The sequence below is a fragment of the Amblyomma americanum genome, chromosome 1 (genome assembly GCF_052857255.1).
Source record: "Amblyomma americanum isolate KBUSLIRL-KWMA chromosome 1, ASM5285725v1, whole genome shotgun sequence".
Lineage (NCBI taxonomy): Eukaryota > Metazoa > Arthropoda > Arachnida > Ixodida > Ixodidae > Amblyomma > Amblyomma americanum.
This window is the reverse complement of record NC_135497.1, coordinates 213,250,549-213,269,971: the sequence shown is the minus strand read 5'-3', so window position 1 is coordinate 213,269,971 and position 19,423 is coordinate 213,250,549. Positions and strand designations below refer to the sequence as shown.

Sequence of the window (19,423 nt, the reverse complement as noted above, 5' to 3'; positions counted from 1 at the left end):
TACCGGTACTCACCTACGGGGCAGAAAAGTGGAGGCTAACGAAAAGAGTTCAGCTTAAGTTAAGGATAACGTAGCGAGCCATGGAAAAGAAAATGATGGGTGTAACGTTAAGAGACCGGAAGCGGGCAGAGTGGGTGAGGGAACAAACGCGGGTTAATGATATCCTAGTCGAAATCAAGAGGAAGAAATGGGCTTGGGCAGGGCACGTAATGCGAAGGCAAGATAACCGCTGGTCCTTAAGGGTAACGGAGTGGATTCCAAGAGAAAGTAAGCGTAGCAGGGGGCGGAAGAAAGTTAGGTTGGCGGATGAGATTAAGAAGTTTGCAGGCAAAGTGTGGATGCAGCTGGCAAAGGACAGGGTTAATTGGAGAGACATGGGAGAGGCCTTCGCCCTGCAGTGTGTGTAGTAAGGGGTATGATGGTGATGATGATGATGATGATGATGATGATGATGATGATGATGATGATGATGATGATGATGATGATGATGATCTGGGGCAGAAGAAGTCTGAGATCGAAGTGCTTCGAATCTCTATGGGGCACTTTGTTTATCTAGTGATGGACATATAAATGGAAGAACATCGTGTAGCAGTTTAAAGTAGGCTCGAATGCTCGGCATCTAAACCTTGTGCATGAAGCCCCTCCTTTCCTCGCAGCTTTGCATCGACGCTTTCTCGAGAACGGCACCAAGCCGGAGACCTTGGTTCCAACAACCGACGTTCACACGATACTGCCGAAGACAATATAGTGCCGGCCTGTATCAGTGGATATGGCCGCTTGAACATTCCCGAGTTTTATTAATATCCGATGGCATAATCTCTTGCCTGCCCTTTCGAAAAAATTCTGTACTCACATCGAGACAGACGTATTCGATGGAGTCGGAAAGATGAAACTCTCGTTACGGTGCATTTAGCATGAAAGTTCTATAAAGTTTTGCTGCTAACATTGATTCGAAATAGGGCAAGATTTGATTGAACTGGGTGCGTTAGAAATGTCGTGAATCGTAGTCCGAAAACAATGTTCGTTCCGCCTTTTGCTCCTTCTATAAAGCGGTGCCGCAGTCGCTGCGGCTCTGACATCTCGTCCTCGCCACTGCTGCGTGCAACTGCACGGCAGCTTTCTGCGATTTTGAACAAGAACCTGACAACGAGAAACGAAGTTGTGCTCTCTGCAACAGCGATGCCTAGAAGTTGCGCGCTTTGCACCATTGTTTGCCTAGGATGTTATTTCAACTTTACGTTATTTTCGTTATTTTATTTTTTTTTGCTGCCATTCTGTATACGCTGCGTACACGTAAGAAAAGCTTACCATGTAGATCGCCCCGACTGCCTGACCAACACGCCCGCTTCCTTCGGTTGTTAGTCGTCGTTTGATGGGCGTGGCTCATCGCCGTAAGGAATTTTTTTTTTTCGGCTGGTGCAAATTATCCTCATCGTCACAGGCGCAGTCGTCGCTGGTAAAGCTCCTGTCGCTGGTGGAGGGACTTCAGCAGTGCGACATTGCGCTTCGAGTGACCGCGTCCGATTGGATGTCGGATCAGGTTGTCATGACGTCATGCTCTTCACCTCGCGTCGGCTGGGGCGGCTTTGCGCGCGCTCATAAAACGTCGAAAATGAAAACATCCGCTGAAAAATGTTCGAAGGGACGACTACATTTCGGCGTAATCACATGTTGAAAATGTATTTTCAGTGTTATTTTTTTTTCTGTCAATTTTTAAGATTTTGCTTCCGTATACCTTTAGCAACGTCTTCCTCGGTGATCCCGCTTCCACCTCCGAGTCGAGTGAGCAAACACATGCCGGCGTCCCTTTCGAATTCGCATGCCACTCGCGTTCTCTACAACATGTCGTAGAGTGCTTTCCCGTCGTGTTTCGGTTTCTGTCAAGCCCCGTGTTCACTCATGCGCGCTTTTGTGTTACATCACCGCCTCCGGTGCTACGGTGCAGAGACACTGCATGTTTCTTTTTGGAGAGCGCGCGCAGTGCGTTTATTCCAGTGAGACCGATGTTAAGAAAAAACTGTGTACGAACCAGCTAGCTCAAGTGTTACAGTTCACTGGCTGCAAAACTCGAAAACGTGCGTGCAGAATGAGGACGACTTCAGTTACCGAAAAAAAAAGCAATTTCAAACACTGAGCGGTGAAGGGGGAAATTTCAAGCTCTTTTTTGGGCGTTTTCCTCCGCCTCCTTCATTTAAACAAGTATGAAAGAATAAAAGGAACAAGGGAAGAAGGAAACAAAGGAATAGGCGGAGAGAACCACGGCCGTACAGCGGGCTGTTCGCATCAGTGCGCATGAGATATTTCTCCAAACAAGGACGTGCAAAAAGTACTCTGAGCGCTACTGATATTTCGACACGACGTGTACCTACATTCCAGTCTTCCTGAAATACGCGTGAGCATGAATTATACATTAAAACAAAGCCTCTTGTGGTGCAACCGCACCGGTGAATGCGGACACCGTGTAGTAGTGCGATTTGCGAATGTAATACATTCCAAACGCTTTGCGGATATGAATTCTCGAGGAGTAGCGCAGCTTACAAGCTTAGCATTGAAAACCTATGGTTTCGTAGGTCTTCTTTTCTTTCCCCTCACAAGAAGGTACTTTAGCTACAATAACGCTTCCTCGAATGGCCTCTTTAAATTCACAATCCGCATTGCTCACACTTTCTCTTGGGCGTGGGCTTCATAATGGCAGTGCGCGTGGATGAATATGCGCTTTTGGATAGCAAGGGTTCTAGCACTGGCGGCCGCGAAAGTCTCCCTTCGATTGAACCGTACGAGTGCAACATACGGGTTGGGATCTCTGCACTTTTCTTTCTTTTTTTTCCCTTGCAGGTGTGAATTTAACGGCTACGTTCTTACCTATTTTTTTCCGCTGACTTTTGTCCGTCCCTCCGCCCACACCAAAATGAAACGACTATCTCCAACTGTGCCACTATTACTGCCGCGTGCATACAGGAGGCCAACAGATGGCAAAGAAAATATTTAGAAAAAAGACAGTCACTTCGCAGCAACCACGTCCGCCCAAGCGATTGAGGCAGCAACAGGAACACCCCCCCCCCCTGGTCACATGGAATGCTGGTGATAGAAGCTTATGCAAAGGGACACTTGCTCAGTGCTAAATTTGGGGGTGGGAACGGGGATGGCGCTTTAGAGGGCATCTCACTGCTTTTTAGCCAATTTGAACTTGCCTGAATAAACTTTTTATCTTACCTTATGTACTAGCTAGCTTGCAATAAGTGCGACAATAACAAGAAGAGCGTTGCTAGAAATGGTTCCAAGTTCGCACGTGCCGAAGCACAAGGAGGAAACCAAAGATTTATATAAAACACCACTCGAGAGAGAGGTTTTTTCAGTTTATGAATACACGATATCCTGACGAGATTACGAGAGACTCCTTGAAAACGTTTCAGCTTTCTGTGCTTTTGGAACGTCCAGAGTGCGTTTCTTATGCGTTCTTTGTTGCCTTCGAACGCGTGTTCGTGGCCTCCCTCGCACACGCTCTTTGTCGCGCTCGCACAGGCTTCGAGTGCGACAGTACTGGTGTGTCTGGTTGGCTCGTCGCGTGCATAACATCTCTATAAATATGCTGAAGCATTGAGATGCACGCATGCATTCATGCATTGCGGTAATCTAGGCGTAGCATGGATTAGGCCGATAATTTTTGCCCACTCAACACCGGGCGGCACCGAATTGTCCTTCTTGAAAAGGTTATGTGAGCGGTCTAAATTAAACCATGAAATGTAATTTGTAGCACGTGCGCAATTCAAACCGCTTCAGTTCGGTATATTACCAACCGTAGCCTCTGTTTCAAGTGGCCCAATATGTAGCTGTCATCGTGCCGTGAGCTTATCAGCGGATACTGATTTGGCAGCGCTTCCGGACGAGCCTATGCTAAACTATATGTATACCACTGCGTCGGAGTCATGCGGGCATTGCCTCCTGTACATTGCATTTTCCGACCGACTACAAGTACAGTGTCTTCAATGCCTGGGCTGAGTCCATGTGGCTTCAAGGCTTCTGTGAAGAATTTTCTTAGCTCTCCTAGTTAATACCATTGCTTCTCCTTCCTTCCTGTGTACTATGCTACCGCGTTGTTCACTCGAAAAGAACCATGCGATTGGTTTCGAGCATCCAAGCAAACGCGTCTTTTCTGTACTTTTTTTATTTCTTGCTTAGCACATATCCTTCATATATTGTTAATGTGCACTGTCACAATTAAATGAAACGCTAACAAGACAATTGAAGCAGGAACATCACGACGAAAACATTTATTTGAGGGAGACTGACTACAAGCGTACTTTATTTTCACTTGGACGGCACGAAAACCGGGACGTGTGAGTGTGGGCGCATACCGCCTGTACTTCTTCGCCAGCCGCTAATATTTTGGTATTCTTTTGTTGACGTTACAGTTATCCTCTTCGCGTTTCATTTGACGCTGATAGTATATGCTCATTCAAGCTCTGCCACATGATCAGCGAAGCGACGATGTCATGTTTCTCTCTCTCAGCTAAATGAGAAGAAATTCGAAACTCTCAACGCGGCCAACACAATCTGCTTGCTCCGTTTCAAACCGCTGTCCTCCAGCTGCAGGATAGTTCGGTCATGCGGCCGCTGTGCCGACAATAGCGGGCAGCCCGGTGTGCTGGCAGATAAGCGGAGAAAAGAAGAGGGAGAAATGTCCAACCCTGAGGGTGCCTGGAGACGAATGGTGCCCGTGATGGCTGCCCCGCCTGATTCAGATCCCGCCGAAGTAATCGATGCCAGGGGCAAACCGAAAACACCCATTGCTCTGGTGGGCCCCTTGACACTTTGTCTTTATTGATGACACCCCTTGGTCCGCTTTACCGTTCGTCTATTATGCCACAGCCGACCGGCGGGCGGCTCTGTGGAAAACTGAGGACCCGAAGAAAGCACCACATGAACCGCAAATTCGGCCCGTCCAGCTTTGTATCATCTTGGGCAGGCGTGTGCGTCAGCCGAGTGCCTGATCTTCGTGCGGATTAGGTCTGGCGCATCCGCTTCATTTCTCGCATAAGTTGCTTACTCGGGCAGAAAGAACGGGAACACGCGGACACCTTCTGGTCCGGGCGATCGCGCGCCACTGGTTATTCGAGAAACAGAGTTATGCCCCATACGCGCTTGCGATGGGGCATGCTTTCATTTTTAAGAACAGAACAGCTCCTCCAAGTTTAAGGACGGTAGTACGGGATGAGCGAGCCGTTCGGCAGTAATATAGCGTTGTGTTTTGCAAAGCGGTGGACATGCACGCACGACGGGGGATGCCTTCAATTTTTAAAGCCGTGTGATTGGTGCTGCATCGGTAATCGCTCAGATGTTCCCTTTTATATTGCGCACGATGTTCATTGCGGCGTACTTTGCTTACAAACACCAGACAGCCGAATACATGTTTTCGCGGCTTGCTGCTGCCAAACGGTATCTTGCGGTTGAAAGGAAAAGTGGATATCAAACGAGTAAAATTATAATAGCTTCATTGTTTGATCAACAGCGTATAGAGTTCGTGATACTGTAATATATTCTGCAGAAAGCTTGTCAAGTATTATAGAAGAGGGATCCGTTCTCATTTACCGTTCCTCGAGTTTTGCTCAGAGCATATCCGGCTGCATAATGTCGCGGCCCGTATAGCACCCACTTTGCAGCAACGAACTTAACTCAACGGCGTAAAGGCTTGCATGAAAGTCGTCATAACCATGGTGCCATCGACTCGTTAACCACTTTTGCCTGCCATGCATCTTGTCCTCTTGGCTGACGCTGTTAGAGTGCACGCGGCTCTGCAGCGGAAAGACGCAGAGAAGAAAACTCGGATGCAAACGAGGTGATAGAGCTGCTCTAGTTTCCTTTCGCATACAAGGTGTTCCTTGTTTCGTCGGTGCATGTGGATTCGCACATTTTGTAAGGAGACGTTGTAAAAGCAGCCTTTACTTTGCTGTTTGCTGCTTTACGGGGAAAACTGCAAATTTAGAAGCAATGTACCGCTCTGCGTGCAGCAGTCTCATAGATAAATTAGTGCACATAAGCAAGCTGCATTTTCTTTTTTTTTGTCTCCTTCTCGTCCCCCCGAACGGGAATGCCGACACATCTAGTCCATTTTCTAGGATCTCGCGTGTACCACATCGTGCATGTGTAGGCATATGTTTTCGTGGCGCCGTGCCGTCAGCGAATAGTGGGGAAACGCCTGGGCGAACCGATTTGCCCCATAGGAAGACTGCGGCTTGCCTCTAGCAGCAACAGCAGCGACACCGACGCATGGCACCCTTTGCGTGCACGCTTGAGATGGTATTGCGCGCAAGCACCTCCGCGGGTGGCACGTCAGTTCGCCCGGGAGCTACGCCCACCACCACCACCACCACCACCACCACTGCGGCGCGTCTCTCTGCGTGACATAAAGGGTCCTCCTGCCCGCTGTAGTGCCCCCTTCCGGAACGTCCAATTACGGCGTCTCGTTTCGTCTCGTTTCCTCTCGTTATGGCGACGCGGAGCACTCCTTTTCGCGGTGCAGGGAGACTTTGCCGCAGGATATCGCCGCTTCATTACCTTCAGGAATGTTTCATGCCCGTCGCGTCGATAGCGAAAAAAAGAGAGAAAACGAAAATGAAAGATGCGCCTTTGGACTGGGAGCTGATTTTAGCTTTCTTTGCTCCTTCCGCCCCCGCTTTCTTTTATTTTTTGCGCTCGGAAGCACAAAGGAAATGCTCTCAATCTTTGTTGCAGCGTTTTTTCCGCTGCATCGGCAGGCATCATGGGTTGCCCACGGGGGCGCCGTATCTCATACGCTGGACGTAGCGCGGCGAATATTTGCTAGAGGAAGCGGGCGAAATATTCGCATACTGGACCGCCCGCGAGCCCTGTGGCGGGGGGGGGGGAGGCGCACCGCGAGTGCTTGGTGTCCATTCACGCGGCCGCACTTGAACGGCGGGCGCGACGCGTGGGCGTTTGCGTCGGCATTCATTACGAGGTCAGTATTGTGTCGGCTGGCGCGCTACCTGATTCGACGCAGCCGTCTTTCCTCACAAAACTCGCCTCGGCTCGAGTCTTCGGCGGGCCTGCGCCGCAAATCGTATTCCCCCGAGAAAAAGGGTGCGCTGATTCGGCCCGCCACTAAGTCGCGGACAGGCGCCGTCCTTTGAAGAATCGCGAGTTTCGTCAGTAGGCGACGAATACCGCTGCAGCCACAATAGGCGAGTGATGAGATGCGCATGTCGCTCAGAGCCAGGTGCGCGGAATAATGCGGTCGGGACCGAGATCGACACAGGGCCTATTAGCTAAACTGCTTGTTCCAATTTACGACTGTCGAACCACGAAGTTGGCGTGTCACAAAACAAAAAAATGAAGAAGCAATTCCATGTGGGCCATGACATTGCGAAATAGCGTCACAATACCACGTGTTTCAGGGCTACATCTGGCTACACGGGGCCAAAATAGATGCGCATTCGTTAAGCATGCAGGCAAAGCAACCCCTCCAGTGCACATAACTAGTCGAAGAAGAAATTTTGTCGAGCCACAGCGCCGAGGGTAATCGCGTTTTCTAAATTCTAAAAACCGATATCGCCATCACTAACAACCAGCTACAAATCTCTAATTGCAGCTAGGTGTCCCCCTAGCCTCTCTTTCTGTTCCCCCACCTCTTTCATTTCACTTTTTTTTTTTCATTCTGCCTGCTATCCTTTATTTCCGCTGCCCCAGCTCAGGTGCTTCAGCATCGAGGGCAGATGCCGGGGCTAGCAAAAATCTTTTTCTTCCTTTTATATTATTGTAATAAAGCCACTTACTACTACTACTATGTGCCTAAGTCTATTAGCTAAAAAGTTAATTATCAATAATTAGTTAACCAGCTTACTGCTTATAACGATTTACTCGTTTTATGATGTACACCAACACTGGTAATACTATCCTGAAAAAAAAACTCATATTTTTACCTTAAAAACCTATTTTTGACAGTTACTTAATGGCTTCCCTGAAACACCTGGTGTATTAAATAACACCACTTTTGAAAAGTGCTTTGGCGACGACAGACGATGGGAAACCGTCGCGATGTCCTGGATGTAATATTTCGGCGATAGTGCGTCGCAGGACGCGGACAGGTGGGCTGCGTTCCAGCGCGGTTTAACGTGCGAACAGTTGAGAGCCCTCACGGAGATTTCCTAGGTTGCCACGCTTTCGAGACTGCGACTCGCTGTAGCAGCACTAGCTTCTTGTAGGCACGTCGCTAGTTCTTTATGCGCCTCGAGCTCGTATAGCTACTCTTGCTACGAAGTGAGTTCGTAGTGTGTGTTTTCGCAGGCGTAAATAAAACACATCTATAAAAAAACACATCTGGGGTTCCTGTTCTCACAAAAAAAAACTAAAAAAACTGGGGACGATATATCTCGAGTTACTCAAGATGAAATGTGGGGAAGGAATTTGTTTGTGAAAATTGGCTGTTGGGAAATGGGTTTAGCGTGAAGTGTTTCAGACTTTAATTGCCAAGACTAACACTGCATGCTGAATTCTGTATCGTTAAGGAGGCCACATCTTTTATTAGAGGCCGTAACGGCTGCTTATTTCGACATTATCTCCTCAAAGGCTTCACTGGTCTCACCCTTTTCCTCGACATCGCCTCATACCTCACTGTCGCAGCACCTGGTAAAAGGCTACCGAATACCCACACAGTCTTCGGGATGCTATTGTGCCTTGCCAGCGTCCTCTTCTTTTAGCGGCCATATTTGTTTTCCACCTGTGAACAGCTTCACCACGTCTTCCTCTTTGTCTCCTATGCCAAATAGTTTTTCCGTGCCTCTTCCTGCTGCTATTGGGTATTTGTGGTAGCCAGGTTACACGGAACACATTTTTGCGGATTTTCGACACATCTTCGAGTAGTCTCGCGTACGTTGGTTTAGGCATCGCTTTCGTAGTGCAGCTTGCGACACCTAATCTGTTCAAACCACAAACTCTTTCGAGCTCTTGCGAGCCTGGGGAGCTCGCATGCAGCTCGGGCGACAGCGCAATAGTATGGAAATTGAGAGACTGTGCACGTTTGATCCCGGCTCAGCGTCGGAGCTAGTTTTGCAAAACACGCCGCGTGAGAACAATTGATATGCGGTAGATATTTTCGGCTTGAGCCTATTTGTGCATATATTCCTACGAATCCCGCGTTCGCAGTTCTGAAAGATTCACAACTAACAATTATTTTATGAGCTGTCCACTTGCGGGCTGCATAACGTTTGCGCACAAGTATGATGTAAGTGCCATAGGAAAAATTTATAACGAATTAATAAAATTTTTATTAGCAAGGGCGTAAGCTAGAGGTCGCTTGTGCACACGGGCAGTAGGGCCAAGTATGCTCGGAAGCTTCAACCGCTGCAGTGGCTCAGTGGTTACGAGTTCTGCGACTCAAAACGAAGCCGCGAGGTTGGACCCGACCGCATTTCATTGGAGGCAAAATGCAAAATCGCTTGGGCTCTGACAGTGCAATGCACGTTAGGAACTTCAGGTGGCTCGAACGAATTCGGCTCGTGGTCTACCACGGGGAAGCATCGGAGTGCAGCAAAGCGTACCTTAGTTACCTACTGAAAATTTCGCGACTGTTCAGTAGAAATGTTTGTCGCAACGCACGATAGCGCTGATGTTATTTACGTCTCTAGCATTCGCCTCAGTTTGTCGCTTCTAGCGAAATACCATTTTAACAAAACTGCAGCAAACGAGATCTGGTGCGGGTTTATTCTCCGGGGCTGATCTTGCTTTCATCTTAACAATTGCCTGCATTGTCAGTGGGCATCGTTTTTTTTTTTAAGGGACTTTTCCTGGGGAATACCTATGGCCCGTCATTTTTGCCGCCGCTGTTGGCCCGATTGTGCAAAGATACAGAAGAAGCGAAAATAGCAAGGGAAGATTAGCAAGCAACGAAACAAGGAGAGAATTAAACAAGATTGAAGATAGCGCTCTAGGTTTATTTTCTTTCTTAATTCTGCCACTGTTCCCCATCCTTGAAATCTATCCCCCCCCCCCCCCCCCCGCTATAGGATTCGTTTAAACACATTATACTGACGTAAAAACGGACGTTGTGCTACTTACAAGGCTATGTAGTGCACGCTTCGGCTTTCATTTTGCATCTTATAGGGAAATCTGGACTGTTGGAACATACGCCGGTATGCTCATAAAGAGTTCGTAACAGCTCTGGAATCAATGTGATTCACGCTTTTCGGTGTATCGTCCGGACGTTCCAGTTTCTGTAATCAGGTTTGGCGTCGCAAAGAGAAAGCGAACGTGCATGCTATGTTTTACAGCGACAGTTATTAAGTGCCCGTTCCTGGGCTTCGTATCGACGCAGTAGTAATAGTAGTAGTTGGTGCAACCGGTGGCTGGTTAGCGCCGCAAACATCTGAAGGTGGCTACCATGTAAGGAGGAGGGCATTGCAAAAGCGGAGGAATGGCGCAGTCGGAGTATGGTTCCCACGGGAACAACTCGGAGAGTGGTTACGTGGAAGAAGGAGGGAGAGTAATACCTCAACAGCTCTCGCTGAATCTCGCTTTACACAATGGTAACCTTCTTCTGAGCTTTTTTTATTGCTTCATTTTACAAGTGATCGAAAACATTACTTCATTGTACTAGTTCAGCACGCTCTTTGAAGCCTGTCGCTCAGAAAAAAAATGCGAGAAAGTTTTCCTCTGTGACATGTGATTTTCGAATGTGTCGCCCCATCCTCAGCTTGCTCATGCGCTAGCGAGGTATATTTTCGGAGCTGAATGCAGTTACGTGCCTGCTGTTTCACCTTCTGTACCACAATGAGGGGCGAAGGCTATCTTGTCGCGGTTGGGCTTGGTCCAGCTGTGATACCGATAACTTTATCTCGAGAGGTTCTTCAGCGTTTTTGTACGCCTGTCATGCGAACGATGTGTGCAATTACACTTCTTGTTGAGCTGCTGCTTTCGCGGTACGTGATCGACCTCGCCGACTTCGTTCTATGTTTCTCAAGTAAGTGTGTGTTTCGTCGTTTAACAAGAGAGCTGCTGTTTCCAAGCACGCCTATATTCTGAATTGCTCGTTGTAATTTTTCTGAGTAACTAGATAAAGCTGCTCACGCCCTTGTATAATACATATTGTTACGTGGTCCAAGACGGGAACGACGCAAGAACGCCCGCGCACAGCAGACAGGCCAAGAGTACAGGGCCCGCACAGGGCACAGCACAGAGCACCCAAGCACGGAGCACGCGAACCTCCAAGACACTTCGTTCACCTCGTCTTCACCAAGAATATTCGTTGCACGGACCCCGGTCGCAAAAACACCGTCTCGGTGTAGATTATGGCGTGGCAAGGGATGGCGAGAGGTAGGGCTTGAGGCGAGAGACGTGGACAACATCACGCTGAGGTGCACGGGAGGTGGTCTCCGGGAAGGCCGGGGTGATCTCGTAGTTGACAGCGGTGACCTGGCGGAGCACACGCTATGGGCCAACATACTGGGACAGAAGTTTTTCACAAAGCCCGACGCGGCGTGATGGCGACCAAAACAAGACGAGGGCTCCAGGGGAGAAAGTTACCATGCGATGGCGGCGATCGTAGTAGTCCTGCTGTGAGGCCTGCGATGCTTGTAGTCGGGATGTAGCCAGCTGGCGGGCGTGGTCGGCCCGGGTAATTGGGTCGCGTGCATATTCAGAAGGCGGGGAAGGAGATGTCAGAAGCAGCGTGTCCAATGGTAATTGGGGCTCACAGCCGTACAAAAGATACAACGGTGAGTAACCGGCAGTGTCATGAAGGGAAGAATTGTAGGCGAAAGTCACGTATGGAAGGGCAGTGTCCCAGTCCTGATGGTCCGGGGGAACGTACATTGCGAGCATATCCGTTAGTGTGGGGTTGAGGCGCTCTGTGAGGGCGTTAGTTTGGGGATGATAGGCGATGGTGAGCTTATGTTTAGCGGGGCAGGAACGGAAAAGTCGTCGACAACTTTAGAGAGAAAATAACGGCCGCGGTCGGTGATAAGTTGGCGGGGTGCACCATGACGGAGGATGAGGTAGTACAGGAGAAAGTCGGCAGCGTCAGTAGCAGTACTAGTTGGGAGGGCCCGCGTGATTGCGTAGAGAGTGGCATAATCGGTGGCAACGGCAATCTATTTGTTTCCGGAGTTGGACTCAGGAAACGGACCCAAAAGATCCAAGCCAAGACGATAGAAAGGTTCAGGAGGCACATAAACAGGTTGGAGCATACCCGCTGAGAGAGTGGCAGGACGTTTCCGGCGCTGGCACCGGTCGCAGGCACGAACATAGCGGCGTACGGACTGGTAGAGGCGGGGCGAAAAGAAGCGACGACGCACGCGGGCGTAAGTACGCGAGATACCCAGATGTCCAGCAGCGGGGAGGTCATGGAGCTCGTGGAGGACATCGGTGCGCAGGAGCTTTGGCACAACGAGGAGGAGGTCGGGGCCGGCGGGGTTCAGGCTTCTGCGGTATAGAGCGTCATGATGAATGAATGAATGAATGAATGAATGAAATCTTTATTTGCCATCAAATACAGATGGGGGGATTGTAGAAAAAAAGCTGTCCTTGGACAGCTTGACGGGTCTACAATCCCTTATTTTGGCAGAGTGGCGGCAACACGTAACATATTCTTGATATGCAAACATATACATACATATTTAATATGATACAGACTTAGTACTCGTAGACGAAAACAACAGAAAACAAAAAAAAACAGAAAACAACAGCGGAACTCACTTCTACAAATCCAAACGAAAGCAACAGCAAAGCTAGATAACATTACATAGAAACCAAATACATCTGCCGGAGGTCCTTGTAGGTTGCCGTGAAGAGGTCAAAACGGACAGAATTATAATAATTCAAGAGCGTTGGTATTGTGTACTTAAGGCACTGTTTCCCGTAACTTGAACGTGACATTGGTACTGACCAATCCTCGAAGTGTCTTGTAAGGTAACTTGGAGTTCTGTTTTGTAATTGGGATAGGTTACGTATATTGTTGATATCCCTGTGGATTTCTTGTTTATATACATGGCTTAAGCGACATCTATAGAGATTGTAAGCTGGAATTACACCAGAGTTGCTAAAAAAAGTTGAGGTGGAAGCAGTATAAGAAGCATTATATGTGTGTCGGAGATACTTTTTCTGTAACAGGAGGATGTGTTCTATATTAGTGGATGTTGTGTTTCCCCATACTATTTGACAATAGTTCAAGTGTGACTGAAAGAGTGAATGATAAAGCAAACGTTTGATGCGTGTGGGAAGGATATACCTTAAACGACCTATTACACCAGTTATTTGACTTATTTTGCTTAGAACATGCTTGACGTGATTATCCCAGGACATATTTGCGGAAAAGGTGACACCCAGACATTTGAAATTCTCGACTAAAGCGATGCATCGTGAGTTTATTATTATATCTTGATGCTGAGGTATGTGCTTGTTTTTCGGCCTGAATATAATCGCTTTTGTTTTGCTTTCATTTACCTTCATTGCATTTACTCTCGACCATTCCTCTAAGGATTTCATTGCACTGTTACATTGTTCAACAAGAAGATTAATATCATTCCCAGCAAAAAAAAATACTAGTGTCATCTGCATAAATAATAAATTTTGGTTTAGGGTTAATAGGGACGATATCATTCAGATAGAGAATAAAAATTAAAGGTCCTAAAATACTTCCCTGCGGCACTCCACAACAGCTTTAGCTTTCGATGTAAAGGCACCTATTTTCACAACTTGAGTTCTATTGGATAGGTAGGATTTCATAAGAGCTAGTGCCTGTCCTCGTATTCCATACTTACTTAATTTTTCCAGCAAAATGTTATGGTTAACTAAATCGAAGGCTTTAGAAAAGTTCACAAAAATGCCAACAACTATTGCTTTGTTTTCAAACGCCGTTAATATATATTCTTTCTGCTCTAGCAACGCTAATTCAACTGATTTGTTTTTACGGAAACCGAACTGGTGTGGTGTTAACAGATTATGTTTTTCAATGAAATTTGCCATCCTCGAATACAAGACTTTTTCAAACAGCTTTGAAAAGATCGGTAAAATAGATACCGGCCTGTAATTTCCCAGCTCATAACAATCTCCTTTTTTGTACAGAACAGTAACTTTTGCGCACTGCATTCTCGCTGGGAAAGTTGCCGATTCTAAACACATATTAAAAATGTGGGTGAGGATGGGAGCAATAATATCAGTTACATGTTTGATTGGGCGTACTTGAAGACTATCGATGTCACAACTGCTAGAGTTCTTTAAGGCTTGTATAACGGACATGATTTCATCCACTGTTACGGGTTGAAGGTACACTGTGTTGTTAATATAAGTGGAAACGTATTTGCTAGCATGAGAGGATATAGAGGGAGCAGAAGCGATACTAGTGAAAAAATTGTTAAAAGCATCAGCTAGTTCTGCACCGGATAATTCTTTTCCGTCAACTTGTAATTTCAATGAAGGCTTATGCGAGTGACCACGATTAAGGATGGTGTTCAACCTCGACCATGACAGACTGTTTTGACGGCACTCAATATCCAACAAAGATGAATAATATGCTGATCGTGCATTTCGCAACTTCTTTGTTAGCTTATTACGATGCTTTTTAAATTGGACAAGAACATCTGCTGATCGCGTATGAAGGAAATGTTGATATAGCTTGTCCCTCGTTTTCATTTCACTCCGTAATTCAGGTGTAAGCCATGGTTTGCGTGTTCTTTTACATTTTTTGCGTGTTCTTGACGGGAAACTCTTGTGGTATAGTTGGGTCAGTATATCCATAAACTTATCGTACGCTTCACTGGCATTTGTGAGATTACCGATCGTGCCCCATTCCACTGACAACAGGGCGTCACGAAAGGAATTCAGCGTTGTGTCTTATTAGTTGGTACATTATTGGTGGGGATTTTTTTCTTATTGACCTGCTTCATTCTACACACACGAATACTGGCAAATGATCGCTGATAGAACATGACAAAACTCCAGATTTAACATTCGGCCCCAAGGAATTGGTAATAAATAAAATAAATAAATAAGAGTGGACTGGCCTTCAGGTGTAATCCTGGTTGGTGTGTCAATTAAGTTAGCAAAACCATTCGATAATATGATCATATTGAAAGCATTTGATGATGGACTGTTCACACTCATGTCGACGTTAAAATCTCCACCAGCTATTAGAGGTTTAGAGTTATGATTTTGAACCACATAAGCCAGGAACTGATCATAGAACTGCAGAAACGCAGGCAAATCACCATTCGGTGGTCTATAGCACACAGAAAATACATGTCTAGCAGTGCACAGGGTCAGTATTTCATAGTATGGTGAAAGCACTGTGTAAGAATCAATGATCTGACATTCTACATCATTTGTGATCAGCAATGACACTCCGCCCCCTCGAGGGTCCGACCGGTTTAGATAGTGGGTATTATAATCAGGCAACCTAAAAATATCACATTCATTAGTGCTCCATGTCTCTGTTAACATAATAACCGAAAATTGAAAAGAGAAACCAGTAAATAACTCCTCCAGGGATGACACCTTATTTCTGACAGAACGCGTGTTCATGTGGATACATTTTAAGGGAGATGCGAGAAATGTTGCGACAATTTCATCTACATCATCAGGCAAGTAAAAATCCACTTCGTTATGCCACCTTCTTTTGTTGCAAAAAAAAAAACGCACCCTTTAAAGGTCGTCCAGCCCTCCCTTATCCCTGACGTGAATTGCACTAGCTCCGTCGGTCTTTCGAACAAGGACCTTACCGTTCACGTACCAAACAAACTTATAGCCTTTTTCTTTTGCTGCTTCCTTTACCGACCGTAGAAGGTCCCTGTTATGCTGAGTCAAGTTTTCTTGAAAGAAAATTGCAGGGGTTTCATTCCTCAGGGCGTTTTTTTTCTTAAGCCATGTGTCCCTGGTTCCCTGCTTAGTGAAACGGACAAGAATTCCCGGCACGTTGTCTTGCCTAGCGGGCAGCCGATGCACGGCTGCAACGTCAGGCTCTTCAAGCTGAGGTATCTGGAGCTTATCAGCTACCTCATTTAGACAGCATATGAGTTTTTCACCCTCCACAACAGGGATTCCATGGACCTCAAGGTTCAGTCGCCTACTTCTGAACTCAAGGTCATTCACCTGACGTTGAAGTTCGGATTCAACGGCTACATGCACTGTCTCTCTTTCCTCCAGTTCTGCCACTCTTTTTCTTAACCCTTTGATTTCAGTATCTTGATTAGAAATCTTTTCTTGAAATTCATCGAATTTCTGCGACAGAAACTGAACTGCCTCTTCCATGCTGTTTACTTTTTCAACTAGAGCTGGCAGGCGCTCAAGTTTTTCGTTGATTGACGCAAGAACTAAGCTTACATCAGTGTCATCCTCACTGCGGCTAGACCGCGAGCCTGCGCTCTTACATGTCACGCATTTCCAGGCCTTCTTAGCTACATTAGATTTGTAGGTTTTTTCTTGCAAACCAGCACATTTCCCGAAGTGGTACATATATGAACACTCACTACATTTCGCAGCCCCTTCATCCTGCACAGGCAGCACAAACCGGCGCAAAGCAGGGTCAGGTGGGGAGGAGTTGAGGATATAGAGCGGAGCTCGATATCCCGTCACTGCTCATCGCCAAAGTGAGTAATAGCAGAGCGCGAGACCAGGTCAGCGGTGCAGTCACTGCCAGAATGGTCACAAGAGTCAACGGGGTATCGGGAGAGGCAATCAGCATCGGTGTGTAGCCGACCGGACTTATAGACCACGATGTAGTCGTAGTCTTGTAGGCGTAAAGCCCAGCGACCTAGCCATCCAGTAGGATCTTTCAGTGATGAGAGCCAGCAGAGCGCATGGTCGTCGGTGACAACTGTAAAAAGGCTCCCGTACAAATACGGGCGAAATTTTCCAACGGCCCACACAAGCGCCAAGCACTCGCGTTTCATGATGGAGTAATTGCGCTCTGATGTAGAGAGGAGGCGGCTGGCGTAGGCAATGACACGGTCAGACCCAGATTGCCGCTGAGAAAGGACAGCGCCCATTCTGTGAGCGCTGGCGTCAGTGCGGACTTCAGTGGGAGCGCCCACATCGAAGTGGGCCAAGACGGGCCCGAGTTGGTGAGCTTCGAGATTAGAGGGGCAAAGGCGTTTTCTTGTAGGTGTCCCCAGGTGAAAGTCATATCCTTTTTTAGCAGATCACTGAGGGGGCGGGCGATGTCAGCAAAGCCGGGCGCGAAACGGCGGAAGTAGGAGCACAGCCCAAGAAGCTCCGTACGTTGTTTCAGGAACGCGGCACCGGGAAGTTTTCACGGCTCGGATCTTAGCTGGGTCGGGGTGAACACCCGTGGCATCGACGACATGACCCAAGATTGTGATCTGGCGACGCGCGAAACGGCATTTGGAGGAGTTGAGCTGCAGGCCGGCATGACGGAAGAGGGAAAGAATCTTGGAAAGGTCATCGAGGTGAGAGGAAAAGCTGGAGGAGAAGACAATGACGGCGTCGAGATAGCAGAGGCACGTGGACCATTTGAATCCGTCCAGAAGGGCGTCCATAATACGCTCGAAGGTGGCCGGCGCGTTGCATAAGCCGAAAGGCATAACTTTTGAACTGATACCGCCCAGCAGGTGTCACAAGCGCCGTCTTCTCACGGTACTGGTCATCCACTGCTATTTGCCAATAACCGGAGCGAAGGTCTATGGAGGAGAAGAATTTGGCACCGTATAGGCAATCAAGGGCGTCGTCGATGCGCGGGAGGGGGTACACGTCCTTTTTGATTATCTTGTTGAGGTGGTGATAATCAACACAAAAACGCCATGAGCCATCCTTTTTCTTCACAAGGACTACTGGCGAGGCCCAGGGGCTGTAGGAGGGTTCGATAATGTTCTTACCAAGCATCTTCGTAACCTCGGCGTTAAGGACCTGACGCTCAGCGTGGGAGACTCGGCATGGTCGACGACGGAATGGAGAGGCATCCCCGGTGTCGATGCGGTGCTCCACAGAGAGAGCTTGGTCCAGCAGGACGTTATTCAGATCGAAAATGTCCGAAAAAGGTTCAAGAAGGGCTCGAAGCTGTGCAGTTTTGGCAGGACGCAGGTCGGAGGGCATCATGGTCGCGAAGGAGTCTGTAGAAAGAGAGGTGCTCTGGGGATGGCCTGCGTTATCTTGAAAAGGGGCGGCGTCGAATGCAGCGACTTGGCACAGCAGTGCGAGGGGGCGATGGTAGCAACGCAAATGCCGGATGGAAGAACTTGAGGAGAGAAGCCGAAGTTGAAGAACGGGAGAGACAGTGTGTTCGCCTGGACCGAGGCGATGGTATAGGGCAGAACAACGTTGCGGGTCAGCCGGAGATCGATACTAGGTGCAACGAGGTAGTCGCCATCGGGAACAGGGAGAGAGTGTCAGTGCAACGAAGGAGGCGGCTTGAGAGGGCAGGCGAGCATAGTTTGCATTGAACAGGCGGAGAGAGGGATCGACGTTCTCGGAACGGAGTTGTGGGAGTTCTAGTTGTAGGACACCCTGCGAGCAGTGACTCAGAGCTGAATGGTCAGAGAGGAAATATATGCCGAGAATGAGGTCGTGGGTGCATGTGGACACAACGGTGAACTGAACCGGGGTACTGCGGCCGGCAACAGTGATGCGAGCAGTAAATAGTCCGTCCACAGCAGGTGTGCCTCCATCCGCCACACGCACGAGGGACGTTGCAAGCGTGAGCACTTTTCGAAGGCGACGGCGAAGGGCAGAACTCATCATAGATACATGTGCACCGGTGTCAATGGGGGCTCGCTCAAGAAAACCGTCGACTGTGACGTCGAGTAAGTTCGGTCGGGTGGTCAGTAGAGGATTTCTGGTCGGGGTCATTGATGTAGCGTCACCTCCGGCAGCTGCATCAGCTAGTTTTCCAGAGTAGAGCGGACGTATGGGGCAGTGGCCGAAAGACGGGTGCGGTGAGCGTGAGCGACGGTGAACGAGAATTCTGGAAGGAAGGAGCAGACTGATCGGGCTGGGAGGGGGGCGAGAAGCGGCGCTGAGGGTCAGGTTGGTAGTTAGAGAAGCCAGCACGCGGAAACGACGACCAAGGGCTGCGGCAATGTCAAGAGATATGTCCAACGCGGGAGCAGAGAAAGCAGATGGGTCGGTCGTCAGCCGTGCGCCATTCCGCCGGATTGCGGAAACGGGACCTGGAGTAGTTGGTGGGGCGGAAAGCGCGCGAAGGGGACTGGCGGACGGGTGGGCGGCCAATGGAACACACCTGGGGTGAAAGATACAGGTTTGCCAGTTCTTGCATGACGACAACCTGAATAAGCGACACAACGGGCAGGGTAGTATCAGGGAGGGATGGCGGGGATATGACAGGTGCGAGGGCCTCCAGTTCACGTCGGACGATCCGGGTGACTGAATCGGTGACGACAGGGGGCGTCCCAGGGCACGCGTGATGGCGATCGCTGGTCCTCACAGGAAGATGTCGCGGCCGTGT

The 19,423-nt window shown here is 48.4% G+C and overlaps 1 protein-coding gene across 1 annotated transcript in view; it reads left to right on the top strand.

The window, feature by feature from the left end:
- The first annotated feature begins 10,910 nt into the window (after positions 1-10,910).
- The window catches only part of LOC144114590 (tachykinin-like peptides receptor 99D), a 444,243-nt gene continuing 435,730 nt past the window's right edge, over positions 10,911-19,423 (top strand). Inside the window, exon 1 of the mRNA XM_077648432.1 lies at positions 10,911-10,972. The gene's annotated coding sequence lies outside the window, so the exon portion shown is untranslated. The remainder of the gene's footprint in view (positions 10,973-19,423) is intronic.